The sequence below is a fragment of the Eumetopias jubatus genome, unplaced genomic scaffold (genome assembly GCF_037043125.1).
Source record: "Eumetopias jubatus isolate StellerSeaLion01/CBP00866 unplaced genomic scaffold, mEumJub1_p1.0 scaffold_17, whole genome shotgun sequence".
NCBI classification, from domain to species: domain Eukaryota; kingdom Metazoa; phylum Chordata; class Mammalia; order Carnivora; family Otariidae; genus Eumetopias; species Eumetopias jubatus.
In genome coordinates this window covers 13,153,435-13,174,487 of record NW_028274823.1, presented here as the reverse complement: position 1 = coordinate 13,174,487, position 21,053 = coordinate 13,153,435, and the positions used below count along the sequence as shown (strand labels likewise).

Here is a 21,053-nt window from a genome sequence, read left to right as displayed (position 1 = left end):
ATCCATATGACTAAGAAAAACAAATACCATTTGAAGAATAAATAAGCATGACTTGCTTATTATAAAGGTACATTAACTAAATCAGTATTGGCACAGGAAAAGACAAAGTTCAGAAACAAATCCACATATGCATGGAAATTTGATATAGGAGAGAAGGCTATTATAAATTAGAGTAAAAAGATGCACTCATAGGAAATGCTACTGGGAGAACTGGTTATTCTTTGGCATAAAAATAAATTTAGACTGTACCTTGAACTATAGAAAATGTAACATTATATACCAGAGGTACTATATGCCCAAGTGTAAAAACGAAAACTTAAAAGTTTAGAATAAAATATAGAAGACTATCTATAAATAATATGCAAAAATACCTGCCCCCCACCAAAAAAAGCAAAGACAGTTGTACACAATTACATAGCATAAAACTCTTGTCAAAGTCACCTTGAAATTAATGGAGAAGATTAGAGGAAAATATTTGCAGCATACATAACAGGTGAAATCTTAGTATCCAGCCTATATAAAGAATTCTTATAAATCCATTTTTTTAACAGGCAAATAACCCAACAGGAAAAAGAAAAAAGAAAAAGAAAAATACATGAACAGGCAATTCACAGAAAAGAAAACCCAAATGGCTAATATAACGCACAACCTATTAGCAGTGAAGGAAATGAAAACCAAAACCTCAGTGAGATAGAATTCAGGTTCCGTCGTATCAACCATCTAAAAAAAGCTGGTGGGGCACCTGGGTGGCTCACTTGGTTAAGCAACTGCCTTCAGTTCAGGTCATGATCCCAGGGTCCTGGGATCGAGCCCCACATTGGGCTCCCTGCTCAGCGGGAAGCCTGCTTCTCCCTCTCCCACTCCCCCTGCTTGTGTTCCCTCTCTCGCTGTCTCTCTCTCTCTGTCAAATAAATAAATAAAATCTTATAAAATAAAATAGAATAAAATAAAAATAAAAAAAGCTGGCAATACCAGATCCAGATGTAGACAAAGATGTGGAGAAAGTGGAAATTCTCTACATTTTTGATGAAATTTTAAAGGGGCACAATCACTTCCAAATATTTAATAAATAACTAATCAGTAATAAATAGCCAACAGGTATCTAATTGGCATTGGACAATAATTGATGAATATCTTATAAATACATAATGAACATATATTAAACACCCAAGTAATATCTAATCAGGCTGATGATAAGCCCTTCTGGGTCCGGAGAGTTTTTCCACACACATGCTTCAGGACACAAACAACCCTCGTACCACAGAGCTCCTATCATGCTCTGACAGAGTTCAGCATGGCACATGCAAGCATGGGCTATGGGGTTGCACAGACCTGGAGGCTCCTACATGTCATAGCTGTGTGACCTCCAACAATTGCATAATCTCTCTAGACACCAGTTCCCTCATTTTCAGTGGGAAGAGTAATGTCTGTACCCTTATAAAAAGTATTAAATGGCAGATCTATGAAGTCTTTTGCACAGTGCCTCGCACATAGAAGATGCTCAATAAAGGGTTGCTATTGCTTTCGTCATCATTATGACTATCTCACTGGGGATTATTGATAATTTATGAGTAAGAGGAAATTACTGTCTCTGACCAGGAAGACAGGTATCAAGAAAGAATATTCAGGAACACATTCTTAGAGTAGTAAGAATGGGAGTCAGGGCGTTCCACTGGGGAAATAACCAAAGTGGCATGAACAGTTGTACCATCTAGTAGATGACAAACCAAAGAATCTCATCAACCCTGAATCATTCATCTATTGGAGGCTTTGCCATGTGCTGACATTGGCAGTGGAGACCAGGGGAACGTGGTAATCGCCATATTTCCTCACTCACTTACAGGCTTGGTTTCTAATCATCAAGAAGACACCTGCACTAAGTTTGTGAGGCATCCCATTATTCACTAAGGAAAGAAGTAAGATTTGGTTCTGATGCTGAATTCCTGACTGGGCCAAAGGGAAGACCCAGATGTCCAATGCACCAAATGGAGCACTTGGGCTGGCCCATGCCCCCCAGGGTTGAGATCTGAATCGTGTTCGGCCGTATTCAAAGAAATAAGACTAAAGATGGTTTCCCAATGTCAAGTACATTCCAGCTAAGGAGCAGGCCAGTGCATGGGAAAGGCAGGTAAAATTCTTCTGGTCACATCATTTTCTGTGAGCTGAGGTTCTTTTAAAATCAATTTGCTAAATTGATACACACACACACACACACACACACACACACACACACACACACACAACCTTATGTTTTGGTCTTGGTTTTGTTTGTCTGTGGCTATCCTCAGAGGTCATAGCTCAAAAGCCTCTCCGAATTTGAAAGCAACATAGAAATAGCATAATGGACTATACCTTACACTCTAGGAAGAATTTTCCCTCCAGAGATCACATATATATTTACATAAGAAATCCAAATTAAAGGACTCTCTCATGTATCTTTACCAGAAAGTTCATCTAGGACATAAACTGAACCTAACAATATTTCACATAATTCGCTCTCTCTGGGTCTCCAAAATGCTCACTCTCCCCTTTATGGTTAAGGCAAATTAGAAATGGAAACATCTAGTAAAATTGCTCTAAGTTGAGCTTTCATTAGGAATTAATCATCAGCTGATTGCCTTGGGTATGAAGACATACACATTCCAGAACTCTATCCTTAAGGTGAAGTCATTTTTATTCCTCAAAACCCACATGCATTTTTTTTCCCTTCCAGCAAGGTTCAGATACAAGGTCATCCCTGGGGGGGGAAAGATGCTTGAGGTCCCTATCCCTCCACAAACAAAGGCACTTCCTGTACTATTGGTCATTGTTTCTGAAATTCATCTGTGGGACAGTTGGAGTAGATTGTAAGAGCAGATTGACAAAAAGAATGTAAAATTGTACATGGCATGCCAACTGTAACAGGGGAAGGCTTGACAAGCAAAGAAATCAGTACCAAGTCAGATAACTTTACATATATGTAAATCGGCTGGAAACATGCCTGTCAGCCATCGCTTTCTGTCGCAGGGGCCTGCGAGCCTCTGAAAGGTATTCAGAGCTGTAGACGGGATCAGGCGCAGCAAAACCAACCCGGTTCTTCCCCAGCCACGGGTACCCACCATCCCCAAGAGCCTGGACGGTGCCAACCTCCCCTGCCCCTCCGGAGTCACACTTGAACATTGATATGTTCACATATGTGTTCTTCCATAGTTCACTAATCACCTGCTACGTGCAAACACATAGCTACGGGGCCTGGATGAGATGCTTCGGCTTAACCAGGGAGGGGGTACTCAGGCTATTGCCGGGACTTAACCTCTGGCACTTCGATCTCTTTGCTGGTCCCTCTTTCCAGACAGGTGAGACGAAGCAGCTGCCCTCTCACCTGTGGGCTCCAGATTGTCCGTACCCTGACATGACATGCTGCTCCAGGGAGCACATTAGGAGCACTACTGGTCTAGTTTGACGGCTAATCAGCCCATCTGGCTACCCTCACCTTGTCCTGTCTCCCAAACCCTCCCGAAGGCTGCCTGCTCTCCCACCAGCAGAGGCCTGTGGGTTCCTCTATTCTGCTGCCACCAAACTGGAAGCACCTGTTGTCTACAAAGCTTCCTTGTTCTCCCTCTTGGCATTCATCTCCTTTCCTGCCAGTGTGGAAGTGGAGTTTTCTGGAAGGTGAGGGGTGATGGGGCTCGGGCTGCCAAATGTTTGCTGGGGATCAAGCCCTCCCTGTGAAAGGAAAGGGAGGAATTGGGACCGGGCCGAGGGGTAAGGCACACGGGTCTCACAGAACTGCCACCCTGGGAGCTCTGGAGCTGTTACTGCCTGGCAGAACTGTCCCTTGTTGAGGTGAAATGGCCAGCCTTTAGACTCCTGACTGGATGACCCCGTCCCCGGATGTGGGCTTTCCTGAGGAAGGGTGTGACCCTGGGCAGGGGTGGTCTATGGCTCAGAGGCCCCGAAGGAGCTCACATTTGGAGGCTTTCTGCTGACCCCAGTCCCCACAGCTGGGCAGCAAATCCTTCCTTGTTGGGGGTCTGAGTGGCAGGTTTCATGCCTATTACACCTGTCATCTTCGGCACAGAGCCCTGCTGGCCTTGACCTCAAAAATCTGCCTGCCCAGGGCTCTGACCTGTTCTGGTCTTTGTCTACAGACTCTCTTTGGACTTCTGGTGCAGAAACCTTGTCTTTTAGTTCAACTCCTTAGAACTTACGAACTGCCATGTCAACACCTGGGAGACACGTTCAGGGATACCCTTGGTGACCATGGATATTGGGAAGCTCAGCTCATCAATTCCACTGCCCCTCAATGTGGTCCATCCCTGCCCCTCTGAGGCACCCTGTCTACACCAGGGGTCCTGGCATGTGTTGATATTCCTGAAGAACTCCGGGTGCAGAAGTGGAGATCGGCAGAGGGAGATGGCTGGCGTGCCAAGTTAGGCTCCTCGGTACAAAGGCAGAGCAGACGCATTGTGGGGTAACACTACAAGAAAGAGGGTTGGGTTCTGTGCACCGATATCAACTCCTTGCAAGTGATGCTGAAAGAAATCATTTGATCTGGGGGCTCAGGGGCCTATGGTACAGTTGAAGCTTTAAGGCTATGGGAAGTCAGTGGGGGCGGGGGAGCCTGCTTCCTGAATGCTCGGTAAATCCTGCTCCTCCTCCACCATCGTTCTCCTTTCTCAGCGCAAGACCTCACCCCCACATCTCGGAGTCCTTGGCCTTTAACCCCAGCCAGGCTTCCTCCTTCCGCCAACAGATCGCGGGCCCCTCTTTCCCCCGTGACTTTCATTTTTCCCGCCTTTGTGCAGACACAACGTTCGCAGTCTCAATTTTCCTCCCCTTCTTAAAAAATAAAAAAATAAAAACCGCCTCCACCTGAGAGCCTTCTCTGATTAACCTCTCCTAATTCTGAAGATGAGTTTACTCTGCATGTTTCCAGTATTAGGTTTATATTAAAACCAAATGGCATTGTATAAAATTTCAAAGCATTACCCAAGCTCTTGCTTTCATTGCATCAGCTCCTTTCTTAAATCAATTAACCAGCAAATAAGGCTAGGGAGCGTTTTAGTGCCATTAGGGACACGTTAGATGGTTGTTCTTTGCTTTTTATAAACTGGGTTGGTTGTAATGAGATCTGACCTGGTGCCTATTTACATGTGGTTATTTGCTGAACGTTTGCAATTGTTCCTAGCAAGGAATCTGTATGAAACTGGTCTGTTTCAGTCACAATCAAAAGTCCCCATCATGAGGTAACAGGATTTCCTGTAACCCTATAGGGGCTGTATTACAACACTAGCTCTCATTAGGGACCTTGAGGATGAAACTGTGCCAACGTGTTCCGAATATTTGTCCCTCGTCTACGGATGGCCTTCTCAACCAAATGGCAAGTACCTCAGGGCTGTGGCCACTCTTTCGATAGACACTTGGTAGCACTAGGAACCAGGCATCGGACATCCTGTGTGGACTAATTTAATCCTTCCAGGAACCCCAGGAGAAAACAAAGATGAGTGAGGTTTGGAATTCTGAGGTCACGGAGGTGATGAGACAGGGTAGGAGTCTGGATAGAACTTTTCTTTCTAAATCCCACTCCTTTCCCACCCCACCCTACCCCACCCCACCCCACCCCACCCCCCGTTCTTTGTTACTGCCCACACAGCGTCTCCGAAACTCGGCAACTCAGCGTTGGCTACCTGCACGGTTCGGCAGCAGCCCACTCCCCAGGAAGTCAGGACTTGAAGAAGTTTGGGCAAGACACAGGATGGCACTTTCCTAAAGAACCAGGAATTAAGGGGATCCCACCTCTCTCGAGCAAGAAAGCCGGGTTGAATAAGGTGATTTGCAACATGTAGCTTTTCTTGGCATTGTTCGTCAACATTTTCTTGAGGTCTTCCTGCCATACACATGTCACACCCGAATAAGATGAAGAGCAGTATCAGAAACACCGTGCAATCTGCCTGGGTCTTGGACTGGAGCTTTCGGGAAGTCCACAGGGACTTGTCACGAGGTGAACCCTGGCAAGTAATCAGCACGTCGCCTTTCAAAACGCATTCAGTAAGCAGATGGGAATTTGCCTGAAGTGACCATTCCTAAGAACGACAGGCATTGTTTCACCAAATTATCTCCCTGGGAATCTGTGGTATTCGGCACCATGCAATAACCAAGGTCTTCTCTTAATAAAAAATTCCGCTAAATAAAATAGGAGTAAAGGATGCCTCCGCTCCCCACCCCCCCCCCACCAACATATGATGGAACGAACACTTTGGTCATGAATAAAAATCCAGCCTCCTGCCTAATGCATTTCCCTTGTGGAGGGGCTGTGTGGCTTAGCGGCGCTGCACTACATAGGCAAAACATGCAGAGTTTGTCTCTTTTGTCAGTCTGGAGATAAAATCCCCTTCTTTGTAATCCCTGAAGAAACAAATCAAATAAACTCAGGCTGAGCTAACCATTTTCAATCCATCAAAGCAATCAAATTCTGTTTACCTGAATCACAATGATTTCTAAAATGTTATTAAAAAGTAAAATGGAGTTTAACTATTCCAAAAAACCGAAAATGATGTGCAAACACAAAAGGGATAAGATTTCTGTAATTATGTAGACATAAAGTCGGTGCCATCATTTGAGCCACAATACATTGTAGCTATGGCATATAAAGATAAAGAGCCCTTTGTCTAACACAGCAGCTCCAAGTGAAGCATAAACATAATTAATGGAAGAAGTCTTCAAAGAGGTGACTATTCATTTAGTTAGTTTTATTGCTCTTGCGGGCAAACAATGGTTTTATAATTTAATAAACCAATTAACTGATTATGTCTCACCCAAAATATTTGTATATCACCCATTCTATCATCTCCAAAGTCCTCATCCCATTTCTTAGCCAGAGAGTGTTGTTGTAAATGTGACTAATTAGTACATTTGGCAAACGTTTGGCTGGCAGGTTATTTTGAAGCAAGTTCTCCGGGATTTTGTCTCAGTGTGCTTTTGCAAATATTTGTGACAACAGAAAGCCCTCTTTTTCAGTGTCATTAAAAGTTCAGATACCACATTACTAGGACTGTTTAGAGCCACTTGGAAAGAAATAATGATCGTGGCCCTGCTTCCTTATCATAATTCTTTAACTATTCTGTCGAGGGAACGATGCAGCCCTTCAGTGTCACGTGCTTTATCATCCCCTCAAAATTGCTTCTTCTGTTCGGCCGGGAGTCATTCTGTGGGCTTCAGGTACCCATCACCAGCTGTATCATAATGGGGATGTTCACCACATTGCAGCTGATGGATCTGGCGGCATTTCTATTATAACCCTCCATTATCAGGTAGAGAAAAGCCAGCTGAGGGAAAAGAATGCATCTGGGAATAAAACTTGACATCCTGGCAAACAGCAGAAAGTTTCAACCTGGGCACATTCTTTCAGCACTTTGAAATGTGAAATTGTCATGACAGGTTTTCAGGTGCAAGAAGAGAGGTCAATAGAGGCACAGAAATGGAGTCATTTAAGGGGATCTGCTGAAACCCTCAGTAAAAGATATGATTATGGGTACAAATGGCAAGCCCAGAAGCTACTAATGCTCTGCAGCAGGGACTTGACATACAAGAAGTAGTCCATAGAGTGTGCTATGCTCACCTGCGAGGCCCTGGTTCCCACCTTTTCAGCCAAGTACTCATTTATTTGTGGAACCAAAAATTGAGAGCCCCCAACCTACCCATCATGAACCAGAAATGGTCCCTGCCCTCAGGGAGCACATTGTCTAGGGAGACCAAAGCAAGTACAATAAATAGGCAAAGTGACAGGGGTTGTCTGTGGCACGACTAGACCACACGGAAGGCACTTAACTCAGACACAGAGCATCTGGGAGGCCCTTTTCTTCAACAGGTGATGCAGAAGCACCGACATTCTGGAACAAGGACCAAGTGACAGAAGAGAGGAGGGAAGCTGACAGATGTGAAGAGAAGATCTTGCTTGAAGGTGCCATGGTGAGAGAAAATGTCCATTTGAGGCCCCTGGGAACCCCTGAGTCTGGTAGGAGCCCGGATCATGAAGGCCACAGGGTGGAAGAAAGTGGGCAAACCCAGACCGTGCACAGCTTAAAACCATAAGCAGGAGTTTGAACTTTATCAGAGGAGAAATAATGAGCCATTGAAGGTTTTAAGCAGAGGAGTCCTATGATCAGATTTAGATCTGGAAATATACACCTATACCTTCAACAAACCCCTCTCTCCTATATCAAAAAAAAAAAAAAGAGAGAAAGTCCTAATGATTTACTGTTAATATGGTTCATATTAGCAGGCCCATGATTTATGGCTTAGTTTTCCTGTGAAGAATAAATCTGGGCCATGGGTATAATGCTTGCCAAAGCTGCAGTGGGCTATCAACCTTCCAGGTTACCATGAACTGGCCCCACAGTCTCCACCTCCATCTTACCCTCAGGCTCCCCAAACCCAGAACATTCCGAAGCACTGCAGATTCTGGCTTCATGCCTCTCCATGCGCCACCCTCGCCTGCTTGGCAAATCCTTACCTCTAAGACCCAGGCTTCCTCTTCTCTGCGAAGCCCCGCCTAGCCACCCCACTGCCCATGCTGGCTGTCCTCCACGCCCACTGCTGCAGGGAAATGCTCAGTCTAGGACTTGGTTTCATTGACCATTTGTTTACTTGTCCTAGTCAACGTCTAGTCTGGGAACCTGAGCTCAGTGTCTGGTGGGAACCCCCAAGAACGGCTAGGACAGTACCAGAATGTAGAACTCCGTTAACACCTGACGAATGTCAGGCTGCATGAATAAACTCAGGGAGAGAGGAGACCCCGTCACATCCACCCGCCAACTCCAATGATCCCTCTACGTGCACATCATAAAAGCTCGAATGTTGAGGGGATTGTATTGTTCAAGCTCCAGAAACCTACGGTGGCTCCCAAAAGAATTTTCACATCAAGGGTGTTACTGTTTAAAACAGGACTTTGGCCTGTATCTCTATGGCCCCCTGAGCAACCATTCAATGCAGACACTGGACAAAAAAAATAAAGTTAATTCAGAGGGGGGAAAAAAGTCAACTCGAGTGGTTGTTTGATTTCTTTGGCCTTCCAACTCAATCGGAAAGGTCACTCGTGGAGCCCCGTGTACATAGAGCCTGGTTCTGAGTGTCTTCAATCGTGTAACAATGTTATTTCATTAATCCCTGCAAAATCCTATGAGTAAGATGACAAGTATTACCCAGAGGGGAGCATCTGAATCACCTGTGAATGCATCAGAGCACCAGCGATTCTTAAATTTCAGGGAACATCAGAAGCACCTGGAAGGCTTATTCCAACACAGCCCCTGGACCCCACCTCTGGAATCTCTGATTCAGTAGGCCTAGATGGGACTCACAAATTCATAAGTTACCAGGTGACGTTCCCAGGGGATGCCGATGCTATGGGTCAGGGACCACACTTTGAGAACCACTGCCCTCGGCTACAGATTATAACCTTGCCTAAGAACCCATTTAATCAGCTGTCAGACGCTTGGTGCCAGACTGAAGGACTTTGGCTTAGCAATATGCCCAGGTAGCAAAATTAAGCAAAATCGGTGTGCTCACCTGGCCCAGTCGCTGCTCCTGTAGTTGATGAACGGCATGACCACTGCCTGCTCCCGTCGGTTCCCAGGGCTGGAGGCCAGGTCCCAGGGTATGATTTTTTTCAAACGGGAATCCCCGATATCAACTACGTGCAAATGACACCAGTTCTCTCTCGGAGATTCTCATGGTAGGGATTTGAAACGAAGGTCAAAGGAAAATGGAGTTCTGACTCAGATTTCACAAAAATGGGTTTTCAAATCAAATCAGATGAAACCTCTAGGTGCAGGGGACGGCTTTCCCCCTACCCAAATGTGACCTCTCCAATTAAGAAGGGGGGGGAATGCTTGAAAAACCTCTTAACATCAAATAGCAACCTAAGAGCATTTTCTGGTGATTTAAACTTAAACGAATCAGAAACATCTGGATTAAATTTTACTCAAATTCTACACAATCTAAAAAATTAAAGTGGGGGAGAAAGACTTGGCAAACCGTGCCTTGGGTTTAATCAAGCCTGGAGCATTCGAAAATTGGTCTGAGGTGTTGATGAGCTCTGAGTGAAGCCCTAAGGCTCAGCATTACCACTCCAAGGGCTCAAGAGTAACACCGGCGTCGCCTTCCCCTCCCAGCGCTCCGTGAGGGGGGACTCCCTCATATCCACTTTCTGCCTGGCCCGGCTTGGACAGCTGGTTCACAATTTGATGCTCTGGACAAATCTGGATGCCTGATGACCAGCGGCAAGCAGGAATCATGAGGAGCGCAGTGAGTGGTTGAGTCTGATGGTGCTTGTCAGGCTAATAAACACTAGCTGCTTACCGGACGAGTCCTAGGCTCTCGTGGCTTTGTACACCGAAGCGTATTTCTTGCTCATCCCATCGGGTCGGGCGACTCTGCGGGCTACCTCTCCTCCAAATAGCCACTCAGGAATATAGGCTGTTCCTGTCTTCCCACTCTGCCGTGCATCCGCCTCCTGGCTGCACCCCGGAGGGAAGAGAAGGATGGAAGGCCTGGGTTCCAGCCTCAGACCCGTCATTTAAGAGCTGTGAGACATCCTGCAAGACCCTTGACCTCTTTACGTGTCCATTTACAGCTTCCTCTGTAGAACAGCATTCATAATAGCACCCAGCTTGTGGGGTTCGTGTGAGAATCCAATGAGGCTGGGCACTGGACCCTTGCCACTCCAAGTGTGGTCTGCTGACCAGTAGCATTGGCACCACCAGGATCCTACTAGAAATGTGGACCCTCGGGCCCCACCCCAGACCTACTGAATCAGAATCTGCATTTTAACAAGCTCCCTGGGTGATGCGTGTCTGCATCACAGTTTTGGGAAGCACTGCACCAAAGCACCCAGGACATAGTAAATGCTCAGCGAACTAGTTAGCGACCCTTATTATGACCTAAACTCCAGCTGCCTTTCCAAGCCAAACAGTCACCGAGCCCATTAACCCCGCACCCACTCCCAATCAGCAGGGACATCAGTGGAGATTATCGGGTTAGGGGACTGGCCTCTCCCCCTGTGAACAGGGACACTGCCTACTGATGTCCTTTCATGAGAGGGCGGAGACAGGGCCTTTATTTTAACTGACAAATCAAAGCAAGTCAGGACTAAGACTGCGATCATTTCATCCTCATTATCTCAAGGAATTTCAGCCCATATGGTACACTGCCCTCATCATTACACGCTGATCACAGACCCTGTGTGTTACCTGGGATCAACCCAAAAACATAAAAGGTAGGGAACAGACCCAGATTTCTAGACAAGCTGTCACGGAAAATTTCCTTCCTGCGGGGGGTTGGGGAGGCGGTGCAGGAGGGCGGATTAGGACCAATGTCAAGTAAATCATTTCCCTCCTCCTGGTAAAACACATTTCCACGGCTAGCCCAGCTTTCTAAAACAAGTCCTGTCCAGCTCACTTAGCTGATGGCGCTGGTGCTCTGGGATGTTGAGGGATTCTCTTGGCTGGCTGCCTGCATGCCTAATTTCCGTGATTACACCAAATCGTCATCCAGAAAGTGCCCTCTGCAAAATGACTAAACTCATATCAGGTGTCTCTCCTCCACCCCGTTCCCTGCTTCCACCGCCCTCTACAAAGGCCCTGTCTGAAACACATGACACCTGAGTGCTTGCTCTTGGTAATGGATCACACAACTTCTGAATCTCAATTTCCTTTGCTCAGCGCTGTGTCACCGCAACCACATTGATCAATAGGAAGCCAAGTAATGCTCATAGCAGCTTGCGGGCTGCCTCACCCTCCCTCCCTCCCTTCTCTCTCCTCACTCTCCTTCTTCCCTCTCTCACACACACACACCTCACACTCACACACACAGACGAGCGCACACACAAAATACTCAGAACATTAAAGAAAGCTGTTAAGCTAATCTGGTGCATCTAAATGGGCAATATATATTGAATCCATGCTCCATTGATCATAATTATTGCAGTGCCCTTTATCAAGTAGCCATCTTAAACCATTATTTAGAGATCATTTTGCTTTCCATTACTGTCACTATATTGCAAAATTCGCTGGGAATTGGATGCTGGGTGATAGAGGGGTGTGCACAGTATTAGCTGGGAATCTGCCCATTGCATCCAGGAGTGTTTCCAAATGGAGAGACTTAGCGCCACAGTCAGTGAACTTTTGAAGAGCCCCCCATCAGCTTTATGGAGGAAAAATAAATCCTCCACCCGGGTCTGATTTTCCTCCTTGGCTCTGCAAACAATATCACCATTATTCTTGCCTTACGATAATCCCCAGTAAGACCCTCAACATACAAAGCCCCCGACTCGCACTGGGCATTCTGCAGACAAAGTGCAGTTGCTGCAAAGGGACTGAATAAAGGCATCTGGCCTGTGGGAAGGAAAACAAGGGCACCTTATCTGTAATGCCCCAGCCTCCTCAATGGAAACTTGTATGCCACAACCATGGCTCCCTTTCTTCCCCATCCGAAGGATGCCCATGGTAGACGAGCTCCTCCAAAGCCCTGGTCCTACATCATCAGCACCATCTCTTCTCCATCCACCCTTTGCTGAAGACACTCCGCAGAGAATGAGGCACCACAGGCTTCACGTGATGAGCAGAGGTGGCTGAACACAGTGGTGAAGGCCATCAGCTCTTTCTGAAGGGCTGGGTTCGAACCCAGACTCAACCGTCTGCTCCCTGCAGAGCCTCAGGCAATCCATTCACCCTCTGCCCCACGCCAGTGCTTCCTCTGCAGAAGTAGGAATTATGCTGATCATAACCCCCTACCTTGTAGGGACTCCCAGACGGGTTCGGATCTGGTGCAGAGCGAGTTCTCAGTACCCGTTAGCAGTCATTACGGTTACCCAGGGTAGTGGTTCTCAAATGTTAGCTTGCATCACAATCACCCAGAGGGCTTCTTAAGACCGCTGGCCCCACCCACTGGAGTTTCTAATTCAGGAGGTCGGGGGGGGGGGGGGGGGGTGGTGAGAATTGGCGTTTCTAACAAGTTCCCAGGTGATGCTGCGGGTCGGCAGACCACATTTGGAAAGCCCCTGCTCCACAGAGTGGAAGCTATCAAATTTCCACAGTGCACGCACCCCTTTCCCGTCAGGGACTGGAATGAGCGGACTTTACTCCCCCTCTGGGCCAGTGTGCCACCAGGGAGAACCAGTAAATGAAGCAGACCTAAGACCGTCCTGTTGTCAAAGAGAAAGAGAAAGATTTGGGGTCAGACTGACCTGAATCTGCCTCCTGGCTCTACCACTTACTTGCTGTGTGACTTTAAAGGACTTTCTTAACTTCTCTGAGCTTGTTTTCTCATCTGTAGATTGGGATGATAGCCCCTACCTCACAGAGCTGTTATAGAAACAAAACAAAATGGCCTGTAGAAACTACAGATACAATTGCTGATATAGAACAGATAATAAATGGTCATTATTAATTACATTAGGTCAGATCATATAGTTGACCATGCTTTGCCGATAAAAATGGCAGTTTTCTATGGATCAACCTCCTAATTATAGCAATGATAATAATAGTAACATCCCTGAGCAACCTTGAGCCGCCCCAATTTGGTAAGATAACTAGCTAACAGCACACCCTGCAGGGACGCTGAGGACCTCGTCCGTTCAATTGCACCATCATTTTAGCCACTGTGGCTATCCACCCAGATGCCTGATTTACACCCCCTGCCCCCCAACACACAAACACACACACACACAGTCTTAGTAGGCTCAAGCTTTGTTTTAAGAGATCCTTCAAGAGATCTTAGTGGGGACCGAGGATGTGAACAGCAGAGATACAGGGTCTGTGTGGATCCTTTGGCATTTCCTGACCATGGCTACATGACCACACCCGAGTCTCTCCAGCCATCCCTTCTTTCTCTTTGGCAGCTCCTATCTGCTCAGATCTGGGGAACCAAACAACTTAGCTCTTCTGATGTGTCTCTGTGTCTATGTTTTTTTGTTTTTGTTTTTGTTTTTGTTTTTAGTAAAATGGTAACATAGTAGATGCTCAATTAATGTTAATTTGACAATAATTGTGAAATAAGGCCATGAAAGAAAAATACATTATCATCTTGAGAGATCCTGAAGGGACGTTTGATAAAATGTAATGTCTATGTTTAAAAAAAACCTTAGGGGCGCCTGGGTGGCTCAGTCGGTTAAGCGTCTGCCTTCGGCTCAAGTCATGGTCCCAGGGTCCTGGGATGGAGCCCCCATCAGGGTCCCTGCTCAGTGGGGAGTCTGCTTCTCCCTCTGCCTGCCACTCTCCCTGCTTGTGCTCTTTCCCTCTCTCTCTCTGACAAATTAAAAAATAAAATCTTTAAAAAATAATGAAATAAAAAAAGTCTTAGTAAACCAAGAATGTAGGCCACTAACAGACGTGATGGATGGATGGATGGATGTGTATATATGTGTATGTGTATGTATATATATGCAGATATATAAAATAAAATATGCTTTTTTAAACTAACAGCCATCATCATGATTAACTGTAAAATGGAAGACATTGCCATGAAAAGGCAGGAAGAGATCAAAGATGCCTACTTGTAATGACTGTTTAACATTGTTCTGGAAGCACCAGCTAATACGATAGAAAAGAGTATGAAACAGCAGGAATAAAGGCTGGAGACTGCAGAGAAAAAAATCATCATCACTGTCCTACTTGGAAAACCCATGAGAAAATCTTAGAACTGATAAGAGGCTTCAATGAGGTGGATGGTTATAAAATTAGTTTACAGAAATCAATAATGTGTCCATAACCACTTAGAAAATATGTGCTTCATAGCAGTCATAAATATATAATGCCTAGAAATGAACTTCTCATGAAATGACTATAATCTATATGAAAAGAACTATATACTCTACTCAGGAAGACAAAAGGATGTCTGGGGCGCCTGGCTGGTTCAGTCAGTGAAGCGTGTGACTTGACCTCGAGATTGTGAGTTTAAGGCCCACTTGGGGTTTAGAGCTTAAATAAATAAATAAATAAATCTTTAAACAAAAGACAAAAAGATATCTGAAAAATTGTGGAAAACATAACATGTTCCACAATAGAAAGACGTTCTCTTTAAAGATATTGACAGTGACAAATCATGCTGTGAATTTAATGTAATTTAAATCAAAATTCTAATACTCCTTTCCAAACTTGACTAAAGTGTATTTGAAGACTATGTGATATGTGAGAATAACCAGGAAAAAAGTCTGGGGGAAGGAAAAAAAAATGAAGAGAGAGTATTTGTCCTTCCAATTATTAAAATGTATTAGAATTCTGATAATCAAAACTGACTCCAAGAGAAACAGATTAATTAAATAGACCAAGAAATTCAAAAGCAGACCCAAGCCATTAAAAAATGTATATATAATAAGGTTAGAATTTCAGATCAAGCAGGAAAATTAGGACTAGTCAATAAAGAATCTAGGGACAACCATTTGGAAACAAAAGACAATTTACAGCAACATAAATTCCATATGGATTAAACAATTTAATGTAAAAGTACTAAGAAAAGATATGTAAATATTTATATAAAACCAGATGGGAAATCCTTCCAAAGAATGTCACCAAAATAAAATTTTATGATATTAAAATTTTAAGCTCATTCTAAACAGAAAAAAAAAAAAAAACTAGGAAAGTTAAAAGGCAAGTAAACCAGAAAATGTATTTTCAACATACGTGATATTCAGGGGTTAGTATTCTTACTACTTGACAATGTATTAAATTCTACCAGAAATATATATATATATATATATATGTATACATATGTATACATATATATATATATGAAAAATTCCATAGAAATTTGGGCAATAGGCTTAAGATATTCACAAATGAAGAAATATAGTCAATAATCACATACAAAGGTTCAGTATTACCAGTAATCAAAGAAATATAAGCTAAAACCCAATGGCCTATCTTTTTACTTCTTGTACTATGATGGATTTAAAAAAAGAATGGCCAGAATTGTCAAAAATATACGCATTCTCTTATTTGGAAGTAGGGATGTAAATTAAGAAGGTTTTTTTGAGAGCAATTTGAAAATAAATATCTAAAGCCTTAGACTTTGACCCAGTGCATACACTTCTGGGAATGTGTCAGAGGAAATTAATTAAAGTGTGCAAGGAGAGACCAGAGATCTTGCAACTGGAGCAGCATGGTCAAGCCTTGCGGGGTGCACCTGAGCAGGGAAGCCCACAAGCAGGTGGATGTCTTCAGGTAAAGTCTTTTCCAGGAGGCAGAGGAATTCCTCTACAGTTTCTTGCCACAGAAAATCATATACCCGAATCAACTCTTGCAAGAGGACTCACTCAATGTTGCTGACCTGACCTCTCTCCAGACCCCACTGGACATCCCCATCCCAGACCCTCCAACCCAAGGATGATGAGATGGAAACAGATAAGCAGGAAAAGAAAGAATTTCCCAAGTGTGGCTTTCTCCCTGGAAATGAGAAGTTTTCTCACCCTACTTGCCCTGGTTAAGCCAGAAGTCTCGACTCTCAAAGAAAAATGCATTCTGGTGATCACACGGACCCAGCATCTGATCCCCAAGATTGAGGATGGAAATGACTTTGGGGTGGCAATCCAGGAGAAGGTGCTGGAGAGGGTAAATGCAATCAAGACAAAAGTAGACGCTTCCAGACAACCATTTCCAAGTACTTCTCTGAACTTGGGGATGCTGTGGCCAAGGCCTCTAAGGAGACTCATGTAATGGATTACCGGGCCCTGGTGCATGAGCGAGATGAGGCAGCCTATGGCGAGCTCAGGGCCATGGTGCTGGACCTGAGGGCCTCCTATGCTGAGCTTTATCGTATCATCAGCAGCAACCTAGAGAAAATTATCAACCCAAAGGGCGAAGAGAAGCCATCTATGTACTAGTCGGGGGCCAAAAAATTATAATAATGATAATAATAAATGACCTATGCTTTGTGTGGAAAAAAAAAGTGTGCAAGGATAGCACAAGGATGATCTTTGCAGCATTACTTACAGTAGCCAAAAATTGGAATATCAATCGTTAAAAATTGTGACAGAAATCCACATGTATTTACATGCACACACAGTTAAGGCAGGGCAGGGGTTTTCACACTTGACCGTGTATCAGAATTGCCTGGAAGGCTCACTAAAGCAAGACTCATGGCCCCACTCCCAGAGCTTCTCATTTGGGAAGCCTGGGCTGGGCCTCTAGATTTCACATTTCAGGGTCCCCAGATGATAACTGATGCCAATGGCAGGCATCGCATTTGGAGAACCTCTGTGACAGAGTGTTGTTTAATGAGAAGAGCAAATTACAATAGGGGTAGCATGATCTGGTGTCTCCATGTACCTTATAAAGGCATAGAAAAAGTTCTCAAGGATAAACCCAAAAATGTTAACAATGATTATGTCTAAGTGTCAAGATTGTGGGTGTTTTAAATTTTTTATGATCAACATAAATTATTTATATACGTTTAATTATTCGGCCATTTCTGCCCCCTAATAAGCAAATTTTATGAAATCCGCATGTGCCCCTGTCTTCTCAAGCCACCTCTGCCTGGAGACAGTTGGGGTCAGACTCAACACTCCGTGAGTTTTTTATTATTAATAACTACTTTATTAAGATATAACTCACATACCATACAATTCACCCATTTAAAGTGTACACTTCAATGGCTTTTAGTATATTTACAGAGTTGAGCAACCATCACCACAGTCAATGCTAGAGTATTTTCATCACCCCCAAAAGAAACTGCTAGCCTCCAGCAGTCATTCCCGCTTCCCCATCTGCCCCTCCCCCAAGGCCCTGGCAACCGCTAATGTCCTTCCTGTCTCCGTGGATTGCCTATTCTGGACATTTCCTATAAATGGAATCATGCAATATGTGGTCTTTAAGAGTGGCTTCTTTCACGTACATGTCATTTCCATACAAAATCCCTGCCTTTGCAGGGCAATCCTGCAATCTACCTTGTCTTGCTTCGTCTACTCCCGCAAAGTACAAGCTTCCACTTGAGGAAGATCCTGTGGACATGGAATAAAGTGCATGAAGTTTAATATACTCTATGGACCACCTCTCCTCTCACCTGAGGCAATTTGAGCATCCAGTTGGGTTCTTGCCTCTGTCTTGGACTAGCTGAATTTTGAGACACAAGTCGCCTCCTAACACAATGGTGAAGAGGCCGTATAACCTCGCAATGAGAGGGCAGGCCCAGGGCTCTGCCCATGCTTGCTCTGTGACCCCAAGCAAGCTGCTTGCTTGCTCTGAGCCTCTGTTCCTCTTCTGGGACCAGGTCACACTAGCACCTCAGAGTCGTTGGAGAACTCAATAAATTAATGAACATCTGATGCTCAGAGCAATGCCTGCTACCACATAAATGCTCAGCACACGTTAGTTATTAGCATTATTATAACAGTTAATTGGATATCAATATCTGGCAAAGTTGCTTTGTTGTGAAGCTCTGATATGGTCACAGAAGCAGATGCCTGGAATATATTTAGCAAAATCTCCTCTTAATGAAACTACCCTGCCTCCTTCTCTTCGGGTTGAGGAGAAGACTGGTGGCTGAGTCTACCCCCAAGTGGTTGCCCCATGCTAGGAAATTAACACTGTGGGGGTGCTTTGGGAAGTTATTAGACCATATTCAAAGGAAAAACCATAATAATAATCACAATACCAATACAATAAAAATGAATGTCAAAATCAACCCCCCTTATATTTGTATGTCTCCCAAAAACATGCCTGAAATCATTACTTGCAATGCAAGACAATTTGTAGGACACCAGTAATGTCTGTGGGCTCCTGGCATAGGAGGATTCATTCTGAGGCCTGGGAAAAGCCAAGGACAAGTATGAGAGACAAGAAGAAATACATGGCCAAGCATCCCAGAGCAACGATCAAGCCTTACCAAGTTGGCCTTGCTAACTAAACGTCGCGGGTGGAACGCAACAAGATTAGTTGCCCAGAATTTTTCTTAAAATTACTGAGAGCCCTTCGCCATTTCTCTGTTGTTTTTGTTTCTTCTCTAGCTCAAAGGCATCACTGCCTTCAACTTCTAAAATTCAGCCCGATCAATAAATAACTTTAGTGAGCAGCCATGTTAGACTGATTGGGAAAATTTGAAATTCTCGAGCAAGTTTATTATTTTTGTGAAAACATCAAAAATGTTTTCAATAGTTTGGATCCTCCTCCAGAGGGAGGGAGAAGCCTGGGTCATTTTCCTAACCTGGATGGTGTCTCCGGAGAAGGCCCTCGTGTGTGCACCCACCAGCACCCAGAATGTGTTCTCTGGAACCGAGTCTATGCCCTCTGGCTCCAGTGTTTCCAGAACACTTCATTGCATCCATCAGCCCTCCCCACTCTGGGCAGGCTCAGCCTCCATCTTACACCAGTCTCAGGTGAGAAAGAAAACTTCCTGGATGCCCTCTGGCTCTCTTCCTCCTACCGACCCCCTCTCCCTTCCTTTTAATCACTAACAACACCTGCTCTTAGTCTTGAGTAGATGGTTATAGGTATAAAACTTTATAATGCCTGTTGGACAACTGCACTACTGGGTATTTACCCCAAAGATACAAATGTAGGGATCCGAAGGGGTACGTGCACCCCAATGTTCATAGCAGCAATGTCCACAATAGCCAAACTGTGGAAAGAGCCAAGATGTCCATCGACAGATGAATGGATAAAGAAGATGTGGTATATATACACAATGGAATATTATGCAGCCATCAAAAGGAATGAGATCGGGGGCGGAGCAAGATGGCAGAGGAGTAGGAGACCTAGATTTCGGCTGGTCTCATGAATTCAGCTGAATAGGGATCAAACCATTCTGAACACCTACGAACTCAACAGGAGATCGAAGATAAGAATAGTAACAACACTCTGAACAGAAAAGCGACCACTTTCTGGAAGGTAGGACGTGCGGAGAAGTGAATCCGAGGCGATATTCGGGAGGATAGACGGCAGGGGAGGGGGCCTCCGTCGGCCGCTTCTGGCGAGTGATAGAGCCGCGGAGCACAAAATCAGAACTTTTAGAAGTCGGCTCCGCGGAGGGACGTCGCTCCAGTGGCTAAGCTGGGGGTGGAATCCTCGTGGGACAGTGTGGTCTTAGGACCCTCGGGGTCACAGAAAGACCAGGGGTGCCTGAGTGCGGCAGAGCTCCCAGGCATCGGAGCGGGGAAGCCGGCTGCAGAGACGAAGCCGAGGCGCGGGCTCTCAGCTCGGGGTGGCCATAAACTGTGATCGGTGACAGTCAGGCCACTGCTCCTCCAGCAGGGACCCAACAAGTGGCAGAGCCGGGGAGACTCCCCTTCCTCCCCTGGGAGGAGCGGCGTGGAAGCGCACCGCAGGGATCTGCTGGGTTTGGAGACTCCACACAGGGTCGGGTGCCAGACATAGAAACGCTCGATCACAGGCCGGGTGACCACGGAGTGCGCCCGGAGACCAGGGAGATGGGAGTGACTGCTTTTCTCTGGGGGCGCACTGAGGAGCGGGGCCCAGAGTTCTCAGCTCCTCCGGGTGGAGATTGGGAGGCCACCATTTTCACCCTGGTCCTCCAAAGCTGTATCGAGAGCTTGCAGGGAACAAAAGCTCCTGAGAGCAAACCTGAGCAGTTTGCTTAGCCCGGACTCACAAGGGCGGGGCAATTCCGCCTCCGGCAAAGACATTTGGGAACCACGGCAACAGGCCCCTCCCCCAGAAGATCAGCAAGAACAGCCAGCAAGCCAAGACCAAGTTTACCGATCAAGGAGAACGGGAGAACTCCAGCTAAGGGAAATACTGCAAATAGAATTCATGGCTTTTTTACCATAATTCATTAGTTTTTCAAAGTTAATTTTTTTAACTGGTTTTTTTTTAATTTTTCTTTTTCCCTTTTTCAAACATCTTATCAATCCCTTTTTTTAAAAAAAACATTTTTTATTTTTCATTTTTAGAGTCATATTTTTATCTCGTCATACTAGTTACCCTTATTTTTGGCATATATATATATAAGTTGTTCTCTCTTTAAAATTTTGAGATACAAATTCGTCTAACAGATCAAAATATACCCTAAATCACTAGTGTATGGCTTTGTTCTATTCTCCTGCCTAATCAGATTCTCTCCCTTTT

General features: G+C 45.0%; 1 pseudogene; it reads left to right on the top strand.

Moving 5' to 3' along the window:
• The first annotated feature begins 16,134 nt into the window (after window positions 1-16,134).
• On the top strand, window positions 16,135-16,855 carry LOC114223059 (proteasome activator complex subunit 2 pseudogene; annotated as a pseudogene).
• Window positions 16,856-21,053: the final 4,198 nt, after the last annotated feature.